Here is a 22,325-nt window from a genome sequence, read left to right on the forward strand (position 1 = left end):
ATATCTAGCAAATAGACATATAAAATAACATGAAAGTGCACCACACCCACAAGTTATAATAGAAGTCTATGGCTCACTGCAGCTAACGTGCAGGAAACTCGCAGATGCACTGCGCTGCATCTGCAGATCAGTGTGAAAGCAACCTAATGGTTGTTAACCCTTGTATAGGTGCTAATATGCCCATTGCAAAACCATGTATGTGTTTAATACACTGACCTTCTCTCCTTCTTCCAGCCTTGGCTGGCATCTCTTTTCCTTCTCCAGGCTGCTAGAATGTTCCCGGCATGAAGCGCATTTGGTATTACTTCATCTCAGTTGGCCAGCACTACAGAGGAAGCATTGGCTTATGCGGCTCCTGCTTCCTCCGCTGCCGACTGTGGTTCCCGCTTCCTCTGCTGCAAGCACTGGCTCAATGCTCTGGGATGGCGAGTCGGCAAGCTTACATTATGATCAACAGGTTGCCGACCCTGGGCATGCATTTCCCTGGTTTTAGATTGAGGGCCACAGGTTACGCACTCCTGCTGTAGATGGTGTCAAGCCATGAGTAATGTACTCACCCACCACCCCGCATTCACTATTATAACTATAAAGTTACTTGCCAAACACATTTGTCACTGGCACCTACAAACTATTACAGTATTTAAAACTGCCTAAATCCATAAAGCCCCACTTCCCCTAAGGACCAGGTAACTGACAGCGGCACTCATGTGCAGTACTTCAAGTTGGATTACAAAATGTAGTCTGAATGGAGCTGTACATGTGGCAGTGATTATATGTGCACTGCTCACTGCCACAACTGGAAGTTTAGAAGCAATGCAAATAAGATTGACTGGTGTGGGATAAACTCGCACATAAAGAAAAATAAAAAATATTGCTTGTTTATTCATTTATTTATTTTATAACGACAAAACAGGTGAATTTTTTATTTTTAATTATTTAATTTTTTTAGGCATTGTGTACAACTGAAATGTTAGGTTCTATAAGGAGGGCTAAGTGACACTTTATATTTAGTGTCAGGAGCATGCAGCACAGCAAGAGCTTCTGCTGGAGGCACCCTAATTCATAGGCAGGGATGGTGTCCACCAGCAGGTGCCTCCCAGAGGCTAGCTGAGTTTCCACCACCTGAGGCTGACTGCTGGGAGAGGATTTAATCTCACATGCTGTATGTTCTTGGCCTGTGTATTGTACCTGTGGCCTGCAAAACCTGGACTTGTGATTTCCTGATACTTCTACCTGTTCCTGTGTGTCCTGAAACCTGCCTGGCATCGTAATGCCTTTACCTTCCCAGACATGCACGTTTTCCATCCTTATGCCTAACCCTGCTTGCACTTCCCACCTTTTGCCTGCTCCCCTGCTAATATTGCTATAAAGTATTTGAGTTGCTTGTTTTCCACTTTGCAAGTTTGTTACACAGGTTTAGTTTTTGGTTTTGCTTTAGAGATTTTGTTTTCCATATGTTCACAATAATTGGTCTTGTATTCACTTCAGTGGTGGTTTGGGTTCTTTTTTGAAGTTATATAAATGTGGTAATGCTAAACAGATTACCAATGTTGGTCTCCTGACATACTATATACTGTAGCTTATAAAAGATCGGTTGCCATTGTCTATGGCAGTCTGCTGCATTACATCATTCACTGTTTTCATTGTTTTTCATCCTGGTGTATTTTTTCCTTTTCCCAGTGCCCATGCTACATGATTTGGAAGATTTGAGTGGATTGGCCGCACAACCTGGACCCTATAACTATTAACTGTAATAACCTAATCTAACAGTGCAGCTTCCTAAATGATCCATGCAGCCCTTGCCATAGAATTTGGGAAGCTTATAAAACCGCTATTAAAATCAGTCAGTGGTAATTAACAGCAATAATTAATAGGGAACTCTTACAATTTTATATGTCTTTGCAAAAGTGACACAAAATGTAAACAATGTTATTAATCCTATTAAGATTAAGGGTTTATTCATACCACATGTTGCATTGCTATGCCACCCCAGTTCACCTCCAATACAATGTAATGCACCACAGCACAAAGCAAGGTGGCCTGTGCATGGTACTGAGAAAAATTGCACACAGCACCTATTGTTTCATTCTGTTCATTTTGAATGGGCTGCTTAGGGCAGTGCATCATATTGCGTGACATCTGTGGTGTGAATGGGTTCTAAAGCTAAGTATTGCTTTTCACATGGAGGGCTCTGCTTCCAGTACATTGAAATTTCATCCCCAGAACACCCTCTATTTTTTCCTCCAGCACACACCTCACTCTCCAGATCCTTTCAGAGTTAGACATTTCCTCCAATACAGGGAGTTATTCTTCTCTGTATAAAAAGAGAATTGCAATGGAGGCTTCCTTCACCCATTTAGTTTTACACCCTCAATAAGTATACTTCTGTCTCAGTATCTGTTCTTCTGCTAGGTGTTCATGCCCCATCCCAAGAGCACATTGGTGTCATACAGCTCCTTCCTGAATGCTCTCTTGCACATAATGTCTAGCGTCATGCTGTGCATCTCTTCTGGTACACTTTTGCTGGTATAAAAAATATCATATAGTTAAGCTCATTGTTCACATGTTGGATGTATCACACACTCTTGTGTCAGCATTCTATTCGTTACTGGGGCGTTTTTTGGGATGCTGCTCCCTTCTTTCCCTTTACAGGCAGGGTGACTCCTCCTGACATCCAGCTTCAGAGCGGTGCCATAAGTCTTCTACTGTCCAGCATTCCACCTTTGCAGCAATGCGAAGCAAAACGGGCACCCATAGGCACACATCACATATATAGTTTTCAGGCTCTACTTCATGCTCCAATCATTACATTACAGACCCGTCATTTGGGGACACATGGAATGCGTAAAAAAATCTTCCTACCCAGTGCATTTTGCTGAGGTCTGAGAAAATATTGCTTCTTTGTATAGTATGCAGTTTATTTTTGAACACGAGGAAGCCTTATAATCCTTCTGGCTTTTCTGCAATTGTTATTTATTGCTAGAGACCATGTAGTCTTGGCTGGGTATTGGAGGGAAAAGCTTTTGCTTATCCATGGTAAGAAGGCGGTTCTTTTTGTAGTCAAAATAATGTAATTTGGTAATTATTATACAGGATTTATTATTATGCTTACATGTTCTCTATTGATTCGTGTGATTTTTAATGTTGGCTCAATTTTAAATTGTATCTGTTGCTTTTACTAATTGGTTGTGGTATATGCTAGCATAGAATGAATGTGTTGAAGCAAAATCTGACAGCAGGCTTTACAGGGATCCTATACTTGCCTTCCCAGTGCTGTCCTGCTGCCCAGTCTGTCACTGCAGCAAAAATGTGCAGTTTTCTTCTTTCATTTCAAAATGACAACACTTGGACCTGGTGTTTTGGTCACATAAGCTTTGAGAATTGCACCATTGGAAGCACAGGAAATTTTATGTAGCTGCTTATGCCTAAGGGACCATTAACACCAGAAACTGCAAATGAAGGCTCGTTCACACTTGACTGTTTTACCAACGCTTTCCAAACGCCCCTATAGCGTTTGGCAAGCATTGGTCTGGGTTTTTTAACGCTTGCCAAACCCTCCGCAAACGCCGCATGCGCGGTTTAGCGGCCGTTGCTAGGCATTTGCTGAGTGTTAAAAACGCCCCACAAACACCTATAATGAAGTTTAAATGGTGTTACCGCTCCGCAAACACCCCGCAACTGCGTTGCAACCATAGACTAGAATAGAAGGCTTCAACTCCTCCCAACTCAACCAGAGGCATCCGTTTTGCCGCAACACGACGCTAACGCTCCCGTTAGAACAGCACCATGTGCTGCAATGTGCAGAATTGTCCGAGGCGTTTGGGAAGCGGTAAAAACGCTTCCCAAATGCCTCTCTGCCACCTGCACACAACGCTAGTGTGAACGTAGCCTAACTGTGCATTTTTTCCTTGTACTTATGCATGCAGTTGACGCATATTTGACATTCAGTTGATGCTCGTTTTTCTAAGTGCATTTGTCCTGTTAGGTCACTTCCTTCTTCTTTCTTTCCTTGGGCTTCTATGTGCACTGTGATGCATTGCAGTGCATTTGAATGCATTTTTGTGTGTTTGCGTGTGGAAATAAGCAGCATGCTGTACTGCAATGGTATGAACTGTGCCCATAAGATAGCCTGGATTTTGGAATGCAGTCCAAAATGCGTCCAACTGCATTCCACTGCGTTCAGTGTGAAAGGGCCCTAAAAGTTCAAGATTTTGGTGAGCTCTGGCAGTGGATCAGGGTGTCGTGGGGAACAACAGATAAATGTCTTGGTGGACTGTTCCTTTACACAGTCCATGTGAAATGCAGGTTTTCTTTAAAACATGTCTTCTGAAGAATCTTAAATGTACCTTTTGCTATATCCTTTAAAATTGAATGTAATTAATTTGTACTTTAGCAATGCTTTTATGTTCATATAAATAGTGCTTATCCAGCTCATAAAAATAAAGCTGCGTTTTTCAGATTGCCCTAATTAGCAGTCATTTTATAGTTACACGAAAGCCAGACTTCAGTTAAACAGCTAAATGCACAGTTAAAATACATATACAAAAAAATTTTTATCTGCCACCATATCTTTTAATCTGTTCAGTCATTTTTATGATTCTTACACCCTAGCATTGCTGCACAGCCAGGAGGGTAATGCCAATTTCTCTGTTTCCATGAAATTAAATTTATGGTGGTTTTAAATATAGTGCCTCTATTGTATTGAGGATAAAAATATCTATTATATTTTAGTCCGGTAATATGAAATCCACATTTTCATGGACTTACCAGGCAGACTTAAAGTGTCACTAAACCCACAACATAAAAAAAACTATCAAATGCTGTATTACATGCTGTTCATACTCACGCAGTACAGTATGGGATTTGTGTTCTGTATACTGCAAAAAACCTGGTTGATCCTTCTGTTCTCTGTCTCCCCCTCTTGTCCATGTCCCCTATGCAGTTTGGGATTCTGCAGAGCAGAGGTGACAGCTACTGCACATGCTCAGTTTTCAGTTTCTATGCTGAGCATTTCCTCCCTATCACATCTGAGCAGCCCATGCAACTATCCATATCCCAAGGCACACCTGGCTGCTTTGCCTGAAAAATTGCAGCTTCTGCCTCCATTTTTACCCTCTTTTTAGCTTCCAACAGTATTCCAAATATATTCTCTGTCCCTCTTTTCTTCTGTTTCCTCTTTTTCATCCAATTTAATGACCTGATGCATGGACTTCTACAATATAATGTACTGTTTAAACCTCAAAAGTATTGTGTTGCATTTATTTTTAACACAATACATGAAAAGTAGTGTTAAATAAAGCATCTAGCAGATTAATATAATTTCAGCAATTCTATAGCTAGTTCCTTGTATACTCTGTATCTGAGGGTAGGTCTGTAGCCTTTGCTACATTTCTGAGTTTTCAGGTATGTTTCTATTCATGTCAGGATGTTTTAGGTGGGATTAGGGGATGCCGTGGAAAGGAAGTATCAGCCTCCCAAGATGCATCTGGCAAGGCTGGAGGTTGCCTAGGCTGCTTGTGACCTGGAAGTGCCTGGGAATTTGTCTTTGTTTTTCTTCACAATGTAAGATTTAGGGCTTGTTTACACCTGACTAAATTTCTAACTCTTCATAAACGCCCATATAGTGTTGGTATAGGCATTAATGAGCTTTAGTATGGGCATTTTACAAGCATTAAAAATGCTCCCCAAATGCCCTATGCGTGGTTTTGAGGCGTTTTACAAGCGTTAAAACTGCACCACAAACTCTAATGGTATTAATGCCCCGCAAACACTTGCAATGGCATTTGAGGAGCATCATCATAGACTTGAATGAGAGGCGTTGAAAGGCTTCAACTCTTCCTGACTCGACATGAGGCTTCAATTTTGAAGCAACGCAGCGCTAACGCTTCATGTTTGGATAATGTGACCAGCACTGTGTTCTGCTCATAGTATCACTTCCATGGGCATTTGAGGAGCATTAAAAACGCCCCACAAATGCCTACTTTCAAAGCTAGTGTGAACTAGGACTTATTGTCTACATGGTCTTTTATCTTTGGCTATGTTTCAGACCCCACATGGAGCTGTGCATTATTTTTAGATTATAGGTCTGCTTTGAGGAAACCCTTTCACCAACATACTTGTACATACAATTGCAGGTAAAAGCAAAGACATATCAAGTATTTTAAATGAATAATTGCAGTATCTGTTTTTTCCATGATTTACTATTCTTTAACAAATGTGCCTCACTAGCAAATTGCTAGCTCTCAGAGGAGTCAGAGATTTAGGATGCCTACACAAAGGAGTAAATCCCATGCTTAAAATATGTTATGTGCACATATAAACAGTCTGGTGAAAGGGTCTCTTAAGTTATCCTCACCCAACGTTACAGTGGTGCAGAAGGACAGGTACCATGTGGTGTTTGCACACACGTTTTCATCTGAGAATTGATACCTGTATCCCTATGGATCTGCTTGGATCCTAGGCCTAAGGTCTACGCAGGGCAATTTCTTCTCTTTGTGTTCAGCTCAGTTGCTGTAGAGGCTCTGGCATTTGGCAGCGAAATAACAGATGGTGGAGTTTTGGTGCCAGGAGTGGGTAGGGCTTAATTTGGACATGTAGGGTGTTGTTCACTTGTAAGTTACTAATGAATGCAGCTGTGCCCATATCTGGTAACCCAGAAAAGATTCTCTGCTAGAGGCAGTTGACAATCCTAGAGGAAACTCTGGCTCAGTAATGATATTTTTTTTTTTTATGTCTGTAAAGCATTGGTGCAAATATAATTATAATTAGTGGTGTTAAATCAACTGCAATTTTAGCAGAAAACTGCACTGTCTTTATTTGTCAATTATTTACTCCATAAATTTGATACTTGTTGAAGTGTAGTTGCATAGCAAAATGTTTGTTTCATCTGTTTGGTCAGTGTGATCTTTATTTTACAACTCTTCTAGTTTACATTATAATGAACTCATGCACTGGGGCATACCACAGATCATAAAGGAAGGAAAAATAAAATGAGGAAACTACCACTAAATGCTGTTAGTCAGTTTTGAACCAAGATTCAGTGTGTGGATTTTCCTGCTTTAAAAACCATGCTTTTAGCATGTGCAGCAAATGAGATAATATAGCTTACATAATTAGCCCGTTAAAGGTGTCTGCTTTTTAATTTTGCATCGCTACCTCACATTTATCAGTATCATCTGTTAACACTAGCTTTTTTCTGATGATTAGCACAAGGCCTCATTTACACGGATGTTTTGAGGGCACGTGCAGGGTTCAGTGTAAAAGTCCTGGCATTTTTCCTGCACATACGTGAGTACAAGTGCATACAGCTATTCATGTCTGAGCAGCTACACATGTCACATGTGGATCCCTGGCTGTGAAAGTGCTGGGATCTTTATGCTAGATCTTCCTTGCCTCCAAACATCCATGTGAATGATGCCCAAAAACAATTCTGTTTATAAGTTCTTGAACACCTGACATTAACACAGACCTCATCACTTTGTTGGACAAAGTAAAATCATTCAAGCAACTTAGTTTAACAGATTCTCGGCTGTTGTGATATGCATACATTGTTTGTTTTTTTTTTGAACAGCATTGTTTAGCCAAATTGCAAGCATAGCCTTAAAGTTTTAAAAGTGGCGTTCTTTCAAAACTTGTTATGTAACTATACAGAGTCTGTGGTACATGTGACAGTATGTATATGTAGAACATCTACAATACACGCATGTGAGCATAACTACTAATGGATTTTGGAAGGGGCCATCTCCAAACTGTTCCCAAAAAGATGGGAGCATGAAATTGTCCAAAATGTCTTGGTATGCTGACACCTTAAGAGTTCCCTTCACTGGAAATAAGGGACCAAGCCCAACCCCTGAAAAATAGCCCCGCACCATAATCCCCCCTCCACCAAACTTTGCACTTGGCACAATGCAATCAGGCAAGTACCGTTCTCCTGGCAACTGCCAAACCCAGGCACAGCCATCAGATTGCTAAACAGAAAAGTGCCATTCGTCACTCCAGAGAACACATCTCCACTGCTCTAGAGTCCAGTGGCGGCGTGCTTTACACCACTGCATCCAATGCTTTGCATTGCACTTGGTGATGTAAGGCTTAGATGCAGCTGCTTGGTCATGGACATCCATTCCATGAAGCTCTGTATGCACTGTTGTGCTAATCTGAAGGCCACATGAAGTTTGTAGGTCTTTAGCTATTGACTCTGCAGTTGGCGACTTCTATGGACTGTGCGCTTCAGCATGTGCTGACCCCGCTCTGTCATTTTACATGACCTACCACTTTGTGTCTGAGTTGCTGTTGTTCCCAGTTGCTTCCACTTTGTTACAATATCACTAACAGTTGACCGTGGAATATTTAGTAGCAAGGAAAGTTCATGGATGGACTTATTGGACAGGTGGCAACCTATCACGGTACCACGCTTGAATTCATTGAGCTCCTGAGAGCGACCCATTCTTTCACAAATGTCTGTAGAAGCAGTCTGCATGCCTAGGTACTTGATTTTATACACCTGTGGCCATGGAGGTGATTGGAACACCTGGATCCAATGACTTGGAGGGGTATCTGAATACTTTTCGCAATATAGTGTATGTCCAGAAAAGCTGATGCTCAAACATCAGTACCATGTGCAAGAGGGCTTAGGACTTGGACACTTGGCAGATTCCGCGTGCTGAGATGGTGCTTTCTGTACCCGGGAAGCTGCATGTGTCACGGCAGCCAATACAAGTGATTTGCTGTATGCAGCTTCCGCATCAGTTTTTGCCTAGGCATGCGTGTATGGCGCTTCCCTCTGAACGTGAGAGTGCTGCCGTGTATTTTTGTAGGTTGCTATATTACCATTGATCCCAAAATCTGTAGAAAGAGGAGACGACCTAATGAAATCACAACATTTTTTTAATAAAAATTAACAATTTTTATTAAACTTTTTTGCATTACAAAGTGTGATAACGCAAAAATATTATAAAGAAAAAAGCTCAGCAGAAGCAAACGCATAAGAACAGCATCGTAATCAGTGTATAGGAGAACATGAGGCTTCCGTACTAGAGTTTGATGGCATCCACAACATTTTTATTTACGGTTTCACTCTTGATGGAAAATACAAGCATAGTTCTGCTTGTGTCCATTGTTGTTTCAAGTGAATGTCTTAAATCACTCCTTTCAAAACTTTATTGTAGAGAGGTGATAGCACGGCTAGACAAAAGCATGTTCAAATAATATTGAATGGGAGATTCATTTAATAGCCCCTGTTAAGAGAGATTTTGATGAGACTAGCGTCTCCTGTATTTGTGGGTGGGGGAGATTGAATCAATATTGATCAGTATAATGGCCTGTTAATTGAATTTCTGAGTACACAATTGAAGTGTGGTTGGACTTAATTTGGAAATTGGCCAAAATCTGGTTTTAAATGGGCTTATTAATTGCAAGCCCTCTCTGAATCAATAAGCCAGTATGAGGGTTTTCTTTGTGTAATGAAAGAGAGCTTGCATTACATGTAAGCTTATTAACTATATTTTAGACTAATATATAGAACTCCGTGTTTTGTTCAAATCACAGACAGGGTAATGGAGGGGGAATATATTTAAAAAATTGAATGCATTTGCCTAGTGTATAGAAGTATATTGACTATCTGACTTCTTTAACAGTGTGAGGTGTATTACCCATAGCGACCGTTCTGATTTTTCCTCAGCTTTTTCATGGTTGTAGGATGAACTGTAAGCTGGTTGTTTTGTGATACAATAATGTGCACATAGGTATTACAGTGTACATAGCCTCATTAAATAAGACCATAGTGGTTACGGTATTGCTCATTGTGTATATTTTTCCTGCAAAGATCCACATTGTACATCTAAAACTGCATTAAGGTATATATTAAAAATTCAACATTGCATACTCAAAAGTCATGTTAGACAGTGACATCATGAATGTAACCATGCATCTGAGCCAGAGAATGAGTGAGTAGATTTTTAATGACCTGAGATTAAGTTGACTGTCACATGGGTAAACATGTCACAGGATGCTGTTTGAAGCAGAGAAAATAGAGGCATCCTTTAATGTAGCCTAATACTAAAGAGCTGCAGGCAACCGGGAGGGAAAGACAGGAAGCAAATGCTTTTAGTGTTCATTGATCAGTGTGTGTGCATGCGTTCTCAGAAGAATGGAAAGGGAATGAAATATTAATAGTAAGGAATTCCTGTTTTGCTTTCTGAGGTTCAGACAATGTGCTTATGGCAGCAAGCATGGATAACTGGAAATGAGCTGCAATGGAAACTCCTTCGTCAGAGGTAAGAACTGCATTTTTTTCCTTTTTCTGATTTGAATAATTTAGTGTATATGTTTTGAATCAACAAACATTCAAAGATGTTAATCTGGTAATGCCATTGGTGATGTTTAGAACACACACTTGCTAGTGTAGTTTTATGCAGCTGCACATACCAGTGAAATCAATTGTGATTAAATTGCTGTTAAACTCAAAACTAAAAATGTAATATATTGCCAGCTACCAATCCTTAGATGTGGTGGCTGCTTTAGTTTTTCTTTTTAGGCTTTTTCCCTTCTGTTTTCTCCTGTATTAGTGTGCCCCCACTCTGGATGAAGGGGCACCTTTGGACAGCACTGTCAGAATGGGGGAAGGGGAGTGTTCGATGTACTAGCAAATACACTAACAAATCGAAGCCAAACTTCAGTTAACATTGCAGTTCTTTTGGGATAAAGGTTTTACATAAATAACTTCTGATCATTGTAAGCACCACTGTCCATGGTGAATGGTTTGCCTCAGTACTATAAACTGCTACATTTACAGGAGAGCTTGTTCTGTTGAAAAATAACAGACTTACTGACCAGATCATGAGCTGAAAATAAAATAAAGAAAGCCTAAAGAAAAAAATAATATAGCCATCACATTTAGGAATTGGTAAGCAATACATCATAAATGTTTGCTTTTGGGCTTAATGCCATTTTGATGCAAGAGCAATTCAGTGTTGAATTAAAAAGGAATCTATCAGAACCCATACCTGATTGGAGAGCCTCGGAATGCTGTGGCATGTTAGACATCTGGAACACTCAGTTTTTAAGGTAGTCATGTTGGTTGCTGTTAATGTGATCAGAAATTTACCTGACCTGGAAATAGAAAGAGGCAAGGCTGGGAGGAAGTCTGTTTACAGGAGAGACTTCTTAAGCAGCCCATAGATTGTGGTTTTCTTTCCTTCCACCACAGGTGGAAGGAAAGAAATTTTTTTTTTTCCATCAATACAGTGAGTGCTGATGGGGGAATCCCTCCTGCAGCTTGAATGTGTTCTGACAGTGGGGAAACTTGCCTGTCAGCAGAATACAATGATCACTGCTGGTGGGTATAGATACTGGCAGTGATTGCATGAGAAAAATCCGACAGGCTGGCTGTACTAAAGTCGATAGACCGATTTTCAGTACAACCAGCCTATCCATAGATGGATTAAATCTTGGCCAGTCCCTGCTGAACCAGCCAAGATTAAATCCCTCTATGGCTGGCTTTAGTCAGGTATATGTCAGTGAGGGAGGTTATCCTAACGGGTATATTTAAAGTTAATGGGAATCTAACATTTTTCAGTTGTTACTGGCATAGGTGAATAGAGGAATTTCTTTGCTGCTGTTCTCTGCAACAGGAAGTGAAGGAAAATCTCCACAGGGGCATTAGACAGTGCATGTTTTATCCAAAATTAATCCAAAATGGCTTGAGATATAAAATCTGATTGTTCATTGTCTTACTAATTTTCCCCATCACCTTTCAAGTCAGTACATGGAGAGAGCACAGCTCCACCCACAATCACAGGAAACTGCAGCTTTTAAAAGTCCTCCTCTTTCACCATGCCCTCAGTTATAGTGTTTCCTCTGCCATGGTGGAAGCGCTGCAGGAAACCTTTGATAGAGGGGGGCTGCCCTCTCTCCAGGTGGGGAGGGGTGGTAGCCTTACCGGTGGTGTGGCTTTCTCATGGACCACCCCAGCACCTTTCTCCAGCAGACAAGGGGGGAGTTCCGTTGCCTTCTTTCCCCCTCCAGCTCAGGGGAGTTGTGGACAGCCATGAAGTCTTTGCTCGGGTGTCCTGTAAGTGGGGAGTGGGTCTCCTTCATTCGGGCTGGCTTGCAGGAGGCTGTCAGTGAGGGCGGTTTCCCACTGGTGTGTTGTGGGTCTGGGTCAGCGGACCTCCTGCGAGGGTGTGGCGGCAGTGGTTCTGGCCGCTGGAACGCAGGGGTTAGAGGTGGGTTGGCTGGCGCCAGCGGAGATTTAGAAGGACTGCAAGTCCCAGCATAGCTGTGCGCTCTGCAGGATGGAAGAGGCAGAGGGTGTGGCAGTGGCGGCAGAAGCAGGTGCCTCTTGCACCAACCTAGCCCAGGTATGATGGGTTCATTGGTGTCTTTTTATCCTTGCTGTGGGGCATTTTGTAGTGTTTGTGTTTCTTTGCCCATCGCCGGTGGGTCTTTAAAAGGGAAGCCTGCTGCTATGGCACAGAGGTGGCATCGCTCTGTTCCATGGCTTGGCATGGGGTTGCTCTGCGGTACTGGGGGCTGAAACTCCCTTCTCCTGTTGTTCTCTCTTTCTTTCTCGCACTTACAAGATAGTGGCTTGTTAGTAGCACAGGGGGGTAAGGTCAGGGTCCTGGTGGACAGGAGCCTGATGCGGCTATATTGCTGTTCCCTTTCTGTATTGCAGGCCAAAGCAGCAGTCAAGTTGAAGGGAGTTGCCCCAGTTAAAAGGAAGTGTCCTTCCTGCAAGAATCCCCTCAGGAATTTGTGGCCAAAGCCGCTATGTAGAGCTTGTGTGGCAGACTTTGTCAAGGAATAATATTCGCAGCAGTGCAAGTACATGTTTGCTTTGCTCAAGAAGGAGTTAACAGAGACTCTGGGATTGTTTCGTTCCTTGCTGGATAAAATTCCGGAGCTACAGCCAGGTCTTCAGCAGAGTACCCTATCCAGTCCTCTGCCATCCGCCTCCAGTCAGATTGGGTTAGTGATTCAAAGGAAGAGAGAGAGAACGTCTTACTCTTAAGGATTCAGAGGAGGATGAGGGAGAAGAGGAGGTTGCAAGATCGTCCAGATATAACCTATCCATGTAAGAAGTGGATGATTTGCTAAAGGTGATTTTACACGACTCTGGAAATTCAGGAGGAAAAGGTCCAGCTGTCCATTCACGACAAGATGTACCAAGACCTGGGACAGGCAGAACACAGGGTCTTTCTGGTCCATCAAGTTTTGTTGGATGCTGTAAAAAAAGAATGGAAGGATCCAGAGAGAGGCCCTTTCTTCAAATCCCTCAGAAGGAGGTTCCCCTTTGAGGAAGATCAGTCTTTGGTCTGAAACAACAGACTGAAATTGGAGGCTGCCTTCTTGCAGGTTTCCAGGAGCAAATATTTGGCTTTTGAGGACGTGGACATCCTAAAGGAACATGTGGAAGCAGGGACCTCTAAAGGAGAGCTTTTGGAGTCTTTCCCTATCCACTTAAAAGCAGTAAGATATATGGGAGATGCATCAGCAGAGTCCATCAGGATATCGGCCAGGTCCTCTGCTGTGGTTAACATCTGGCTCAAAACCTGGTCGGGAGATTCAGCATCTAAGATCAGATTATGCAAGATCCCTTTTTCGGGAGACTTGTTGTTTGGGCCACATCTGGAGACTGTTTTGAATAAGAAGAAGTGGATAAGAAGAAAGTCTTCCCATCCAAAAAGAAGAAACAGCCAGTCAGGAAGAGTTTTCGTTCTTTTTTGCAGACCCAGAGAGGTAAAGCATAAGACCTGAAAAGAAGTTGGCGTTTTCAGAAAAACAGGGGGAAAAGGTGAGTGTTCTTTTGACCCCCAGAGTGGCCTGCCAAGAGCCAATCACAATTCTCTTCCTGGGGAAGAAAGACTTTGAGATTTCTTTACACAGTGGAAAAAGGCAACAACAAGTGCCTTTTATCCAGAACATCATTGTCCAAGGGTACGGCTTAGAGTTTGCCAGGACCCCAGCGACCAGGTTTTTTGTAACCAATCTCCCAAGGGATGAAGAGATGGCTTTAGCGATGATGTTCCTCTTGAAGGAACTGATACAGCTGAAAGTCATTACCCAGGTTCTAAAGAAACAAGAAGGTTGGGTGTTCTACATTTTTCTAATCAATAAACCCTCAGAAGTTTTGGTTTTAATTTGGAATCTGAAGACACTAAACAAGTCCATTCGGTACAAGCACTTCAGGATGGACGCTATTTTTTTCAATGAGGAAGCTACTATATCCAAAGAACAAAAGGTATACCGCTCAGGCAAACAATCCAGATCAATCCACAACAGGTGCAGGCTCTGGCTCACCACCACACACGATGCAATAGGAAGAAGGGCCAGCTGCACACCGGAGGATAGATGAATCTAGTGTGTATTTATTGATCCATAGAACACACAAAACACCAGGACATGAATACAGGACTTGTTAACGCGTTTCACACGATCTCGTGCTTAATCGAAGCTACTGTGGGGTGCTTCATGGCAATCATTGATCTTCACGATGCGTATCTTTCGATATCTCAATCTTCTCAAAAATTCCTCCGCCTGGCTGTCAATCTGAGAACGTCTATCTGGCACCTGCAATTCAAAGCACTACCATTTGGCCTGTCATCTTCCCTAAGGGTGTTTACCAAGCTGATGGCAGAAGCTCTGGAGCTACTGAGGCTAAGGGGGATTTCAGTTGTGCCATATTTAGATGACCTGCTCCTATTCGCAGAGTCCAGGGCTCAAGCGCTGGCAAAATCTGCAGGTAACTCAGACTCTGGGATAGCTTTTGAACCTAGGGAATTCCAACTTGATCCCAGCCCAGAGTATAAGATTTTTTTGGGGGTATACTGTAGACGCCATGCAGCAAAAGATCTTCCTCCCAGAGGAGAAGATAGAAAAAATTCAGGCGGCTCCAAATCGGATTCAATCCAATATGTCAGTGTCACTCTGGATGGCCATGTTGGTGCTTGGATTGCATACCACTTCCATTCTTCAAAAATGGGCATATCAGGATCCTCTAAAGATTGCTTCAAAAGTGAAAAGAGCACTGTGATGGTGGCAGGATCTTACCAACCTGTCAGGGGGTCTGCCATGGTCTTTTCCTCTGTCCAAATGCCTAACGACGAATGCAAGTGCGTTGGCGTGGGGATCTCACATCGAAGATCAGACAACACAGGGTTCTTAGTCCAAAGCAGAAGCCAGAATATCTTCAAACTGGAGGGAGTTAAAGGCCATCCAACTGGGCCTTCTCGTTTTTCAGCAGTCAGTAAGAGGGGGCACCATGTTCAGGTCCTATGGACAATATAATGGTGGTGACCTACATTTCAAGACTGGGGCAGAAAGAGCAGGGGGCTGCTGAAGTTGGCACTAGAGATCCTGTCTTTGGTGGAACAGAATGTAGCCTCCCTTTTGGCCATGCACCTAAAGGACTCGCAGAATCAGCTGGCAGACTTTCTGAGCAGGAAAAAGGTAGTAGAGTCCGAGTGGAGCCTGAATCAGGAAGTGTTCCAGTTAATCACAGAAGCTTGGGGAGTTCCTCAGGTCGACTTGTTTGCTAGTCACCTAAATGCAAGGTCACCAGTATTCTTTTCCCTACACAGGGAAGATCAGGCACTAGGCTTGGACGCACCAGCCAGCCCTTAAAATTACTGCTTGTCCTACGCATTCCCTCTCTTTCAGCTCATTCCTCTGGTGCTTCAAAAATTCAAGCAGGAGGCAACATACTAATAGCTCCCTACTGGTCAAAAATGCCATGGTTCTCGACTCTACTGAATCTTTCCTCCAGGCCCCCCTGGAGACTGCTGGACAAGAAGCATCTGCTAGTTCAGGGACCGGTATGGCATCCAGAGGTGTAAAGTTTCCAATTAACAGCATGGTTCTTGAAAAAGATCTTCTAAGAAGAAAGGGTCTGCCATATAAGCTTATTTGTACCCTACTTTCAAGTAGAAAGAGGTAACCAGAGCAATATATCTGAAGGTGTGGAAACAGTATAATTCCTGGTGTTCGGACAAGGATTACAGGTGAAGAAGATTGTGTTAGTCTTAAAGTTTCTCCATGAAGGAATGGAGAAAGGGTTAGCGACAAGTACCCTTAAATTGCCAGTGGCAGCATTATTGGTGTTCCTGGAGAGAATGTTATCCCAGGAACTACTAATTGTTAGATTATTTTAAGGCCTTGGCCAGGGCCAGGCCGGCTTTGCTTAAAATTGTTTCCAAGTGGAACTAATCTTTACTTTTACATGGCCTTACGAAGAAACTGTTTGAGCCCTGGTAGAGGCATTGATACAGGATTAAGTTTTAAAAACCATTTTCTTGTGGCAATCACTACAACTCAAAGGATAAGTGAAATGCAGGCGCTGTCGATGTCTGAACCTTTTTTAGTTATTTTTCCGGACCTGGTGATCCTTAGGACGGACCCCGGGTTTCTTCCAAAGATTTTTTTCTACTTTTCATCATACTCAGGAAATAGTATTACCTACCTTTTGTACAGCTCCAGCCAATCCAGGAGAAGAAGTGTTCCATATTTTGGATGTGAAAAGATGTCTCTTGCAACTTTTGAAGGCCTCGAAGGGGTTCGGGAAGTCAAGGTTTGTACTCTATTCGGGAAGTCGCAAAGGGGAGAGAGTCTCCAAAAGTACTCTGGGTAGATGGCTCAGGCAAGCAATCAAGGAAGTCTATGTAGCAATAGGCAAAGACCTGCAGTAGGGATTGCAGCACACTCTACAAGGTCAGTGGTGGCCTCCTGGTCTGAAAGGGCTGGTGCATTTCCAGAACAGATTTGCAAGGCAGCTATGTGGTCCAGCTTTTCCACGTTTATACGCCATTATAGGGTGGAATTGGTGGTGGCTGCTGACCAGTCTTTCATCAGGAAGGTCATGTAAGCGGTAGTCCCTCCCTGGGGTAAGTTACTCAGTTATCTCCAGGTCCTGTCCTGAAAGGCGATGGGGGAAAACCTTAGTTAGACACACCGGTGATGGTACTTCTAAGAACCTTTCAGGACAGCAGCAGCTACCGCCCCTATTTTTTATGAGCAATATATCACTGATTCTGTTGTTGGCATGGTGTTTGTTTATGCTTACTTTTTCCAGCATGTCGTGGGCTACTCAGCAATAACTGAAGGCATGGTGGAAGAGGCTGACTTTTAAAAGCTTCAGTGTTTCCTGTGATTGTGTGTAGAGCTGCACTCTCTCCAGGTGCTGTCCTGAAAGGCTCTTAGAAATACCAGCAGTGGTAAGTCTGAGTTTTTTTTTTCCCTAACCTATTTTAACAGTCTTGCCATTTTGCATTAAGTCCTCCTCCCCCCTCCTCTGCCACATTTGGCATGTCATTTTTTTCTAGAGGGAGGAGAGTGGGTTCCTAATTTTGACAGGTGCACCCCCCCATATCCTCTTGGATTTCCTACTTAATCCGAGTGGAAGTTTTGCCCCCCCCTCTCTTCACCTGCAGCTTTCTGGGACATGTTGCTGGCTACGGGACCATTCACAATGTGCAGTGTGGCTTGCGTATGCTCAGTAGGAAGCCAGCTCAAGATGCCAGCACTGGGAACCCAGAAACTAGTGAAAAACTAGTCCGGGTGAAGACAGTAAGTGTCCTTTTATTATCAGTCAACAGCTACAAGATTTGTAATTTTTTGTGTGAGTGAAGAACCTCTTTAATGCTAAATAGGGTTTTGAATCGCTTAAACTATCCTCAAGAAAAAAGGACTCTGGGTTTAGCTGTCAGGTTTGAGGGTGGTCAGGTCTAAGGTGGTCATGTTAAAGGGAGATGGTCATTGTTCAGGCAGAGCCACTGATTGGCCGGCTTTGTCTGAATGCTGGTCCCTCTGCCCCTTCAGCATCAGCCAATTTTTCTGCCTAGGGGAATACAGAGTTCCTGTTTATTTCATGAATAGAGAAGTACTTAAAGTTGATGTTTAATTTTCATTTTGCTGTGCAGCACCAGGGACATAAATTTTTTCTCTAATAAATTTTGTCCCATGTTCTGTTCGCTCCTGCTTAGTGAAGAAATCTTCCTTGAAGTAACTTCACAGTGGTAATCTTCTAGCACTATGGAGGTTAAGATCAGAAGATGTGAGTGAAAAACATTGGCGCCATTTATCCACACCCCTTCATCCTCTGCCCATTTTCAAATCTCATACTAGTGTAAAAAGCCTGAAAAAAAGACTAACGCAACTACTAAATCTAAGAACTAGTAAATAAATAAAATATTGCAGCTTTTTTTTTTTTTGAGAGGGTGTAGATATGCTATAATCATTTTGCTTCTTCTGGCCTAAGGGTGGCAGCGCCAGCATGTAAATAAACTCTTGGCCACTACATGTAAACAAACTGGGAGTTTGTTTACATGTAGCGCTTGCAGAAGCATATACCTCAAGTGCTTGTTGTAGAAGTTTCAAGTCAGAAAAATCACTTCAGCAAGAGAGCTCTTGCATAGATTCCTTTCAATAGCACAACAGGGGAGGGGCCTATCAAGTGGTCAGGGACTCTGGTAGTATCGTTTGATGTTGTAAAAGCTCTAATCAGCCTGTTTCCTTCTTTCAAGGTGCTCAAAGTGATGATTCTGATGACATATTCATTTGCCTCTTTGGGTTGTCAAATGAGGCTTTTATTAAAAGCCCAGGACAGGGTAGGGGGTGCTCCATTCGCGGCCTCGGCTGTCAATCACCGGCTCCCGGCTGGTGATTACTCTTGGGCACCCAGAGATTGGCGAGTATCTCTGACGAGGGAGAGACCTGTGTATACACAACACAGATCTCTCCCCTGTCAACTCCTGCACACTGCTTTGTATGGCTTTGCATAGCAGAGCCATGCAAAGCAGTGTAGTTACAGTGAAGCACACACACAAAGCCCCGATAGTGAAACCGCACACAGTTAACCCTTTGATCACTGTGAGGAAGAACAACAAAAAGAAGCTCTGAGGAAGAAGGCTTGTCCTTCGAAACGCGTCAGCTGTACTGAGTGGCTTCCTCCATGATGGGATTCGCATTTGCATCTTGCCTTTAAAGTCCCTTTGAGGACTTACATGCCTGTTTTTATTCGCTGTTTGTGAGTACCATTCTTTTATTCAATAAATTTTGGTTACTGAGGTAATGCGCAAGGTTGGTGCGCTTCTTTTTGTTGTTCTTCCTCACAGTTTCGTTTGGGCTTCCCCAGCCTTGGTGTGGAGCTGCACGACCTTGTCTATTTCGGTGGTTCCTTCCTTTTTTGGAGTTTGTTCCATCTACTCACCACCGGTCTGGGTCCTGGAGCACAGGAGATATCGCATTTTGTTCATTAACCCTTTGATCACCCCAGATGTTAACCCTTTTTTTCCCAGTGTCATTAGTACAGTGTCAGTCCCTTTTTATTACCACTGATCATTGTATTGGTGTCACTGGGGATGTCAGTGACACAAAGTCAGTTCCCCCCGTGTCAGAATGCCCACCGCAGTCCCACTATAAGTCGCTGATCGCCACCATTACTAGTACAAAAAAAAAAGTCCAGTATATATACTGCCACTTGTAAATGCTATAATTTTCAAGTAAACCAATTAATTTACACGTATTTGGATTTGTTTTAGCAAAGACGTAGCAGAATACATATTTTTGCCTAAATTTATGAATTTTGTTTTTACATTTTTTTTACTGGGCATGTTTAATAGCAAAAAGTCAAAAATATTGTTTTTTTTTTCTCTAAATTGTCTTTTTTTTTTTGTTGTTTATAGCACAAAAAATAAAAACCGCACAGGCAATCTAATACCACCGAAACAAAGCTATTTGTGGGAAAAAAGGATATAAATTACATTTGGGTGCAGTGTTGCATGACTGCGCAATTGTCAGTAATGCAGTGCCGTATTGAAAAAAATGGCCTGGTCAAGAACGGGGGTAAATCAACTGGAGAGCAAGTGGATAAACAAAGGAGAACCAACTTTTAAAAAAAAAATTCTTTTTTTTCTTTGTTCAAATGGTAATTGCCTAATCTGTTGGTGATTTGTATTGGATAGATTGAGAATCACATTTATCATTCACTTAAAGCAGGGTTTATCTAACTGGCATAGTTCGCTGTGGTTTGCTTGGCCTTTTCCACTTTTTACTTTTGTTATTTCTGTGGTAACCTCCACTGCACTAGCCACCCTGACTCTGGCTGTCAATCTTGTCTTCAGGCTGACCATGACTCTTGGCTTCAAATATGGCTTTCTCACTACCTTACTGAGTTCAGTTTTCAGCTTGATCAAGACCTGGTCACAATGTAAGGCACCTCTTACCTTTTACATGGCAAGGTAATTGTAATACAAGTCTTCTGAATGAATTTCAGATTTCTGATGTCTCTTCTGAGCTTTCGGCACATCCAATTATTCCAAAGCCTGCATGGCCTCTTCTATCCAGGTTTCATACTCTTCTTCCCCAGCAGACATCGGATGTGTCCCATAGAAGATTTGTAGCTTTTTGTAGCTTGCTCCTGAATGGATAGCACTGACTTGATTACACTTGGTCATGAAGTCTCCAAGAGCGGTGAAGAATTTGGCCCCTCTGGTGACTGAGGTTGCTGATGCAGAAGCCCCTTCTGTTGCTGTTACTCAACTTGAGCTCTCTGGGTTAGTGTTTGGCTGAACTGAATGAGCCTTGACATTAGTCAGCTGTAGACTAGCCCCTTGAAAAACATCTGGTATTCCTTTCCTTCACTTTATCGGTGTGGGGGCTTGCATGGTCCACTTCAAATTCCAACACATTCACCTTTTGTTCTGGAACTGAGGCCATTATTGCCTGAGGAATCTGTCCTTCCTAGGTGACTCCAGGGACATCAAGAAATATGCTGAAACCTGGTTGGTCATTTTTCTTTCTGCTCCATTGGGTAGCTGTGGTGAGGTCCACAGTAGCTTCTGAGCGTATGGTAGCAGTCGAGTTCCACTCACAGAACAGGAAATCCCGGACAAGCCCCCACATATATCTTACTGCCAAATGAGCCGCTGCTGTTTGGGCCCCCCGATTACAGTTGTCAATGACCTTCCACACCCTCTGACACACCAAGGTTGGAGGGAATAGTTATTGTACACAATACACAATAATTCAAAGACCAAAAGAATAGAAAGCAGCAATAACTATCTTAACAAGTATATGGAAGCAGTTACCATGACCTTGGTAATTAACAAGCAGACCAATGACTGACCTCTAATCCCTATACTTATGGGGTCCTGGCTATGATGGCAAGGCAAAATTAGGGGTCTGATAGTCTCTGGCAAACTCATTCCCACTGGCCAGTACATTGGGCCCAAATCCAATATTGCACAGATGAAAGTCCATCTGAACTAGGATGTAAGTGCCTAAGTGGTGTCACAGGTGAGCAGTATTGTTCATTTAATTAGGGTGTAGAAGAGTATGGCCGGTGGCCTATCACTGACACACAGGATGAGGGGTTGTCTCCTCTGGCTCTCAGTCCAGGGCTCAACACTGCCAGCTGCTCTGATGTCCTCCCCATAACTAGGTGGCGACATCAGACTTGACAGTGGCGTTCACACAGACCAGATCATGGCAGTGACTCTCTGCATCAAATTATTCTGTTAGCCTGCTGTATGGCTTGAGCTGTACATTTTGTTTTCTTCTCCTTCTCTACAGAGCTCTGGTAATGCTGGGATCTGCATTTCAAGAGCAAGAACTGCAGCACAGTGTCGGGCTCTTTGGTGACCACATTTCCCACAAGCCTTTGCTCTTCCCAGGCTTTCCTCTTCCAGGATGCACAGCATTTTTAAATAACAAGCATGTCATACCTTCCTGCTGTGTATAATGGTTTTGCACAGAGCAGCCCCGATCCTCCTTTTCTGGGGCCCTCTGCCAGCGCTCCTGGTCCCTCCCCCCCAGCTGTGTTCCCAGAGCAAGCTGCTTGCTCTGAAGGTACTCGTGTTTGCTCACTCCTGAGCCCCACTCTGTGTGTCTCTCCATGATGGTAAAAAGCCTTTTCATGTTTAGCTTCCCCTACCACCTTATTTACCTAAGCCCGACTCAATCCAGCACTGTGCTTGAGAGCAGCAGCAGTCTCAGCATGCCTTGTCTTTCAGGCCCTCAATGACCGGCTTGAAACTTCCTGATTTGTTCATTTCTAGGCCGAGGTATGTGTAGCTGTGGGATTCATCAAGAGTGCATTTGTTGAATGTAAAATACGGGCTCTTAGTTTGTTTTGTGTTCTTCCTTTGGAACACCATGATTTTTTTTTTTTTTTTTTTTTTATTAATAGGTAGTGCCCATGTAACATTGTATTTCTCCAGCACTTCTAGGCTGTCTTGTAGGCCTTTCTCTGTTGGTGAGAGTAGTAGGAGGTCATCCACATACAGCCGGAATTTCACCTTGGTGTCATGTAGAGTCAGTCTAGGTGCTGGGGA

At 42.9% G+C, this 22,325-nt stretch overlaps 1 protein-coding gene across 5 annotated transcripts in view; it reads left to right on the top strand.

Annotated features, from left to right (window-relative positions):
- Nucleotides 1-22,325, top strand: part of FAM135A (family with sequence similarity 135 member A) — a 164,082-nt gene that overhangs the window by 39,895 nt on the left and 101,862 nt on the right. For 2 of the 5 annotated variants that reach the window (XM_089681331.1, XM_089681335.1), the window contains exon 2: nucleotides 10,198-10,271. The gene's annotated coding sequence lies outside the window, so the exon portion shown is untranslated. Of the gene's footprint in view, nucleotides 1-10,197; nucleotides 10,272-17,065; nucleotides 17,208-22,325 lie in introns of all 5 variants that reach the window. The other 3 variants (XM_089681334.1, XM_089681332.1, XM_089681333.1) reach the window with 3 other exon arrangements.

The sequence above is a fragment of the Staurois parvus genome, unplaced genomic scaffold (genome assembly GCF_062004578.1).
Source record: "Staurois parvus isolate SC_StPar_1 unplaced genomic scaffold, SC_StPar_1.0 ptg000264l, whole genome shotgun sequence".
Classification (NCBI taxonomy): Eukaryota; Metazoa; Chordata; class Amphibia; order Anura; family Ranidae; genus Staurois; species Staurois parvus.